Raw genomic sequence first — 8,751 nt, 5'->3', positions numbered from 1 at the left:
TATCTATACGCATAGCATTTCACTTTTGTTTATTACGAGGTAAGTACATTGACTTCGACAGAACTTTGCTTATGGACGATGATAATTACGACACTTGGCACATTTTTTATCCTTAAGTAATGACAGAGATTTTGTTACAACAAGACACACAATTTAGCGCTACAGTACACGTATTTGAGTGATTAATTGTGTACTTAGAACATTTATTTTTAAAGATTTTTGAATTACAAAGATACAAAGGCTTTCCGTGATATATTTCATTCGATAATCTGTAACACCTGAGGGTATAATTACATTAATCCTCAGGGGGCACACGCCTACTTTGTGTATCATGTGTTTGGCAAGCACAAGGAGCCCAAGGTAATATGGTATTTGCTTATACAACTTTAACATCGGTACCATATTTCTCTAACACATAAATTACACAGCTATCTGATCATTTAACTGAGAGAGACAAACATTTATTTTACTACATCAGTGACAGATGTTTACGTAATTACACAGTTGGTTAATTTCAGACTCATGAAATTGTATTTTGTCTGTACTTCATGAACTGTTCATATTTTTTTGGAACCATTGTTATACTATGAGAGCTTTGAATGTTGTATTTGGTATGGGATCATGATTTTAAAGTACGTTTGAGGTAGATGATACAATTGAAATGAGCAGAGAATTTTTTTAGGTTATGAAATTATTACAGAAAGCTACAACGTTTTTGAGATTTGAATGAGGTATTATGATGTCATTATTACGATGACGATGTGTATTATGCTGTTGAGGTATGTTTATGATCAATAAGCTGATGCTATGTAAGGAATTTGATTATGCTATGTATTTATTATGATGAAATGTTGATGAAGTGTCGACGAATATATATATGTGTAATAAGGTAAGGAATAATGAGTAATGGTTAGGGACTCTGATTTGTGAAAAAGGTTGTTGGAAACCAAGAATCGTACTTTAAGAGTTATGGAATGTGTGTAAATGCGTGAATGTATTACAATGCCGACGACACTGTTATATTTATGGGATTTTGTTTCTACACATTTGCAACATTAATTGTGGACCTGTGAAATTTTTTTATGAGACTGTCACTGCAGCGCAAACTGCTGTCGTAAATATTTCGGTAAGAAAGCTAAGTAACCTTGACACATTGTGGACGCCCAGCTGTGCCAGCCGCCTGGAGAAACATTTATTAGGTGAAAAAAAAAAGAGGCCATTATCCTCGCTATTGACATTTCTTTGTAGAAAGCATCACAAATACGACGTGCTCAAACCTGAAAATATATGATTACACTGTGGAGCTCTTAATTTATGATATTTACTAAAATGCCTAATGAAATGATGAGGAACATTTTACATCTATTATCTTTCTAGTTGAGAGATTGCTCATTTTGTTTAATATCTAGTTTGTAGCTGCACTGCAGCATTGGTTAAAATAAAATTTAATAGATGTATTAATATAGTTATTTTATGCCTACAAATCCATTAAATAATAATTTTATGATCTACTTCCAAGAAAACGAGGGAACATAAATAGACATATCCCTTCACAGGAATTGCATAAAATATTTTTTTTACGATTTGGTAACTTGTCAGCTAGAGTAAGTTCTCGTGATGCATCACTCTAGTATTAAGATGTGACATATTAAACATGGCCATTTTTACTGTAATATTTTTTCTGCTTGAGCTTTGTCATGTTTAGGTATAAGTTAATGCATTTGCTGCTGCTGTTTGCCAGGCATAGTGCTATTAAATTTGACTTTGTATTACTCTGTTAAGCCAGTTTTACTACTGATTTACTTTCCTTTTTGCTGCACATTGGCTCATATTAGCGATAATGTTGCATTTGCTTTGCTAATTTATATATGTTGCTGCTTGGTTTGCAAATTTTCATTTTTTGTCATTGCTGTTTGTGTGAATTGTTTTGTGCTGCCGCATTGCCTAGTCCCTTGGTTTAGCATCTGAGCTCAGTAGATTTAAGTTAGCTTAGGAGGGGGTAGGCTATATAAGAGAATGAGTTGCGCAGTGCCATACCAGTAAACTCATTGCAGACGATGGGTACTTGAAAGACAATAAAGAGCGTCCCGCAGGTTTCGATACACTCCCGTTTAAAGGCTGTATATCTCATATGTATAGTTTCGTATTCCTTGGCGAGATTCCTGCTTCAGACATCGTAAGAGCCATTGTAAATCCTTGCCACCCAAGTCTCAATGTCCCAGCATTCGTTCCTCTCCAGCTACACTCCTGGAAATTGAAACACGAACACCGTGAATTCATTGTCCCAGGAATGGGAAACTTTATTGACACATTCCTGGGGTCAGATACATCACATGATCACACTGACAGAACCACAGCTACATAGACACAGCCAACAGAGCATGCACAATGTCGGCACTAGTACAGTGTATATCCACCTTTCGCAGCAATGCAGGCTGCTATTCTCCCATGGAGACGATCGTAGAGATGCTGGATGTAGTCCTGTGGAATGGCTTGCCATGCCATTTCCACCTGGCGCATCAGTTGGACCAGCGTTCGTGCTGGACGTGCAGACCGCGTGAGACGACGCTTCATCCAGTCCCAAACATGCTCAATGGGGGACAGATCCGGAGATCTTGCTGGCCAGGGTAGTTGACTTACACCTTCTAGAGCACGTTGGGTGGCACGGGTACATGCGGACGTGCATTGTCCTGTTGGAACAGCAAGTTCCCTTGCCGGTCTAGGAATGGTAGAACGATGGGTTCGATGACGGTTTGGATGTACCGTGCACTATTCAGTGTCCCCTCGACGATCACCAGTGGTGTACGGCCAGTGTAGGAGATCGCTCCCCACACCATGATGACGGTGTTGGCCCTGTGTGCCTCAGTCGTATGCAGTCCTGATTGTGGCGCTCACCTGCACGGCGCCAAACACGCATACGACCATCATTGGCACCAAGGCAGAAGCGACTCTCATTGCTGAAGACGACACGTCTCCATTCGTCCCTCCATTCACGCCTGTCGCGACACCACTGGAGGCGGGCTGCACGATGTTGGGGCGTGAGCGGAAGACGGCCTAACGGTGTGCGGGACCGTAGCCCAGCTTCATAGAGACGGTTGCGAATGGTCCTCGCAGATACCCCAGGAGCAACAGTGTCCCTAATTTGCTGGGAAGTGGCGGTGCGGTCCCTTACGGCACTGCGTACGATCCTACGGTCTTGGCGTGCATCCGTGCGTCGCTGCGGTCCGGTCCCAGGTCGACGGGCACGTGCACCTTCCGCCGACCACTGGCGACAATATCGATGTACTGTGGAGACCTCACGCCCCACGTGTTGAGCAATTCGGCGGTACGTCCACCCGGCCTCCCGCATGCCCACCATACGCCCTCGCTCAAAGTCCGTGAACTGCACATACAGTTCACGTCCACGCTGTCGCGGCATGCTACCAGTGTTAAAGACTGCGATGGAGCTCCGTATGCCACGGCAAACTGGCTGACACGGCGGCGGTGCACAAATGCTGCGCAGCTAGCGCCATTTGACGGCCAACACCGCGGTTCCTGGTGTGTCCGCTGTGCCGTGCGTGTGATCATTGCTTGTACAGCCCTCTCGCAGTGTCTGGAGCAAGTATGGTGGGTCTGACACACCGGTGTCAATGTGTTCTTTTTTCCATTTCCAGGAGTGTATTTAAAGAACAGAGAGAATGGTCAGAAACAGCCTGAAGATCTTGAAAGGGCGTTGCATGTGAGAATGTGATGAGAAATAATGGTTAAGAAAAATGCAATACGTTGCAGCATTTCCGAAGTATTTAATGTCGAAATAAGCCAATCAAGTCGTGGCACGAGCGAGTTCTAGCACTTGCAAGCACTAACTTTCATTAATGCACAGATATCTGTGGGTGCGTGAGTTACCACTTGTTGAATCGTTCATTACTAATTGAAATGTGTGCCATTTTCGGATGTGATAGTTGAAGCTAGGTGAGAAAAAGCAATGCTCGAGGAAAGCAAACGAAGAAGTTGTTGGCCTCTGGCAGGCTTGTTAAAATCGGGCATGCGACGATCTGATTAGCTAAGGTCAATGCTAAATAACTCAGAAATGGTGCAACATACGCTACATTTTTCCAAACAATTATGTTCCAGCACAGCCTTCCCTGGAACAATCTTCCAAGCTTTCTAAATGGTTTTTAACCACTGTGTATAAACTTTCGAAGTCCCTTTTCATTGGAACGATGCCGCGACAAAATGTGACGAGTAAGTGGCATTTGCTGAGAAGGCAACTGCTGTATCCCTTCCTCCTTGTGCAGTACAGAAACGATCTGGACTGCCTTCACGGTTGGATTACATGCTGTTTGAGAGGGACAGCGCCGTATCGGTAACACGGCAGTAACTAGGTAGCCGCCCCGGCGGAGCTGAGTGGAGGCGGCAGCTCCCTCTGTTGGTGTAAACTCCGGAGAGCGCCGGAGAACTGTGTAAGTGCAAACATAGTTGCTAAAACAGGCGGCGCCGCGCCGGCCCCTCCGGTTCGCAAGGTGGGTGCGGGAGCGCGCGCGCTAACTACTGTACTTGCTGTTGGCGGCGTGTTTCGTGTTTCCCGGCGCTCGCTGCTCGCGCCAACTTGTTACCAACTTGTGCTGTATCGGCAGCGGCAGCAAGGCTGCCGGCGGCGCCTGGTTCGTGACAAATGACCGGCGTACAGCTCAGGGCGTCGCCCGCGCCACGTACGTGCCGACACTCGTGGGTTTCAGCCCTCTGTAGGTGACTGTTGCCGGGCTACTGCACCCGTACATTGAGGGAGCAGGGAGCCGCTTTATGTAACATCTAGCCCCGTTATAGGCAATTGTATCCTACTACCCGTGTTTGGTCCTAAATTTCAGGTGTCTACAGTGTGCAGGCGACGGTACTAGAAGATCTCAGAAACGCTACTGGCCGTCCCGACAGCAACATGAGGAATGTGAGAAAAGTAAAAACACTGGCAACACAGTGAACGATCTGGTAACAGTGCATTGTTCTACTTGTGTAGACCGGTGTGTTCATGCTTTCTAGATACTGAGTACGAGTTTCAGCTCCATACAGCCATTACAAGGTTTTTAGAGGGTGCCATCAGTCAAGTTGCATTTTCGTTATGTGTTATGAAAATGGATCAGCGATAGTTGGACCAACGTTATGCCATGAAGTTTTGTGTTGAACTTCGGGAATCAGCGAGTGTGACCCAAGAAGTGTTGAAACAGGGATAATTCCATATCAAGAACACAAGTTTTTCGCTGGCGCAAATCACTTTTGGAAGGCTCAAAACATGTTGAAGATAAACCTTGTTCAGGGAAAGTTTCAGCTTCAAAAACCGACGAAAGCCTCGAACGTATGCGTATTCTTGTGATATCAGACCAACGTTTAACAATAAGAATCGTGGGTGACCTTTTTAAATTTAAACACTTCTACCGTACATCAAGTTTTCACCGAAGGTTTGCGCGTGCGAAAGGTTTGTGCCAAAATGGCGCCGAAAAATCTCACAATTGAGCAGATGGACAATCGAAGAAAGATGTGCGTTGATCTTCTTGAGAGGAATGCCAATGGCCACGAATGGTTCACTCGTGTGATCAGAGGTGATGAATCCTGGATTTTTGAGTACGAGCCGGCCGGGGTGGCCGAGCGGTTCTAGGCTCTACAGTCTGGAACCGCGCGACCGCTACGGTCGCAGGTTCGAATGCTGCCTCGGACATGGATGTGTGTGATCTCCTTAGGTTAAATTAGGTTTAAGTAGTTCTAAGTTCTAGGGGACTGATGACCTTAGGAGTTAAGTCCAATAGTGCTCAGAGCCATTTGAACCATATTTTTGAGTACGACCCTGAAAAAAAGCTGCAAAATGAGGAGTGGCACACTCAATATCACCTCGACCGAACACACCTCGAATGAGGAAACTAAAGATCAAAGCAATGCTGAACTGCTTTTTCGACAGTAGAGGTAGCGTGCAAAAAGGTTTTGCTCCTTCCTGACAAACTATCAACCAAGTGATTCACAAAGACATTCTAGAAATGCACAGGAAAAGGGTGAGCAGAGTGTGAAGAGACATTGCAGACAAGTGGATGCTCCACCACGACAACGCCCAGTCTCAAAAGACCACGGAGATTAGAATATCAATAAGCCAAGCTTGTTCGGCAGCCCCTCTACTCATCTGATCTTTTTCTTTTTCCGAAATTATAACCGTTCTTAGCAGGACCTCTTTTGAGGAAATTTCGAAGCATGTGACCAACATCATAAAGGGCCTACCAGATGAAGCCTTGCATCACTACTACCAGGACTGGGTACAACGACTCCGCCGTTCTATAGCTGCCGAAGGCAACTACTTTGGAAGGGGCCATATTATAGTTCGAAAAAAATAAAAACTTTGGTAGATAAAAAGCAGTGTGGTTACTTTCCTCACACTCCACATATGTGCTGGACACACTCCTGCGACCGTCCCAGTGCGAGACTGAATCTCCTTTACCAAGTTCGGCTACAAAGACGATCTAGTGTCTTCCACCGCTGGAATTTTATGTTGAATACGAGTCTTCCACTTTGACACTTTGTGAACAGAATTACTGATTGTTTGAGACAGCAGTATTTGTCTATCCAACTACTTCAATACAACGTTAACAGGAAACATCTCATCAACATACAAGATAGAGGATGAGTGAAATACGCCGGCCGTTGTGGCCGAGAGGTTCTAGGTGCTTCAGTCCGGAAACGCGCGACTGCTACGTTCGCAGATTCGAATACTGCCTCGGGCATGGATGTGTGTGAAGTCCTTAAGTTAGTTATGTTTAAGTAGTTCCAGGTTCTAGGGGACTGATGACCTAAGATGTTAAGTCCCATAGTGATCAGAGGCATTTGAAAGATTTTGAGTGAAATACATGCACGACTACATAGCCGTGTTCTCGCACTAACAACCGTTCTTGCTGTTTATGGCGTGATTTACATAGGGGATGATGGACGTTGTTCTCTCCCTTGTTGTCTTCTGTTCATCATTATTGAAAATGTAAATAGAATTGTAAAGAGAAATGAAATAAAATTAATCCTCTTTAAATGGTCAAACTGCGTTAATGTTGATTTAAATAATAGTGAATTGATGTGAAATTTGTATTGATTTTCTATCTTCATCCCTTCCCATTTCATTAAACTGACAAAAAATAAGTACGTTTTCTGTATATCTTCACATTTTTGGTTTAGGAAAATTAATCAAAAAGTAGTGCATCCTTCTACAAGTTTCAGATTCACTCAAGAGTCAGCGTTACATTTGAGTATATGAAGAAAATGAAACGATTATATTTACAGGTTCATAGCACAAGCGGTTCTGAGGTGCCAGGTATCGGCCCATGAGACAACACCCGCACTAATATGTCGTGTAGCCATCACGGGTGGCAATGTAGTCAATGACTGTCCGAAATGTTCATGTAGTCCTGTAAGATTTGTTGGTTGATGGGTCGCGCAAGTCACTAGTCGTTCCATCATATCCCACAAATGCTCGATTGAAGATTGTGCTGGAGATCATGCTGGTGACAGCAGCTCCTGCACGTCTTGCAGAGAAGGTTGAGTTTCAAGGGCAGTGTGTGTGTGTGTGTGTGTGTGTGTGTGTGTGTGTGGGCGAGCATTATACTGTTGGAAGCATAAATCATCTCCCTGCTGTAAGAACATCAAATGAATGAGTCTAACAATATTAGCACCTATCATTTGCATGCAAAGGGGATGGACTTTCATCGCTGAAGATCAACTTTCATCGCTGAAGATCATAGCGGGCTGTTCCATCTTCTCTGACAGCACCAATCGAGCCATGTACGTCGATGCTGTGGCTTGAGTAGAAAATGGTCTAGAGACATGCGTGCCAGTAGACCCATTGCCAATAACCGGCTAGCAACAGTTTTTGTTGACACGTCTGGGCTCATAAGCCCTCTTACCTGTGCTCTGGTACCTGTACCATTTGCCACTGCTGTCTTTACAATACGACTATCCTTGGGGTCGTCCGTGCTGCGTGGACATCCAGAACCTCATCTATGGGTGTGAGAATGTTTACGTGACCACTGATACCAGCATCGTTGCACAGCTGGCGCTGAACGTGCAACATGTGTAGCATTTCTCAGGAAGGACCGCCTCACCACTTGAAAGACCACAAAATGACCTCTTTCAAACTCGTTCAGCTGGCTCTAGGAAGCACGAGTGTATCTCCGTGCCAGGGTTGGCCGCTTAATTCACACGGTTGCACCACACAGAGCCTTGTGGCTACTAGCGTTCCCTATTCAGCATAGACACAGATGGCGCGCTGGTAGCTATGCCACTACGATGCCTGTTGGAGGACGATGTTGAAACCATTATCAGTACATCGACTGTCCCCCAGGTGGCATATGCCATCATCGGATCAAAATCGGCGTCGTATTTATAGGTGTACTATTGTTTTTTCCGGCAGTGTAGTTCCGAAAAGCCTTTTGAAGCATGTCCTGGTGTGGATTCCTGATAGTTATGTATCATATCGAGAGATTTAACAAAAAAAAAAAAATGTAGGTTGCGCGGGTTGGCAATGGAGGGTGTCCTATCAAACACTGTTACGCTAGACCTTAAGGAATTTTCCCTAGCTCTGCTTTAAAATGTTCTACTTTCAACCATAATATTTGTAGTCAGATTCACGAGCCTCAGTATCGTTCTTGTTCAGTTAAATGTGATGATTTTATAACTGAATAAGATCATAAGACCTAATGACTCGATAACTCGACAGTTGGAGGGTTTGTTGCTTGGTTGATCTTGTATTTTTTC

This window comes from Schistocerca cancellata, chromosome 6 (genome assembly GCF_023864275.1).
Source record: "Schistocerca cancellata isolate TAMUIC-IGC-003103 chromosome 6, iqSchCanc2.1, whole genome shotgun sequence".
NCBI lineage: Eukaryota > Metazoa > Arthropoda > Insecta > Orthoptera > Acrididae > Schistocerca > Schistocerca cancellata.
Note: the sequence above shows the minus strand (reverse complement) of the source record.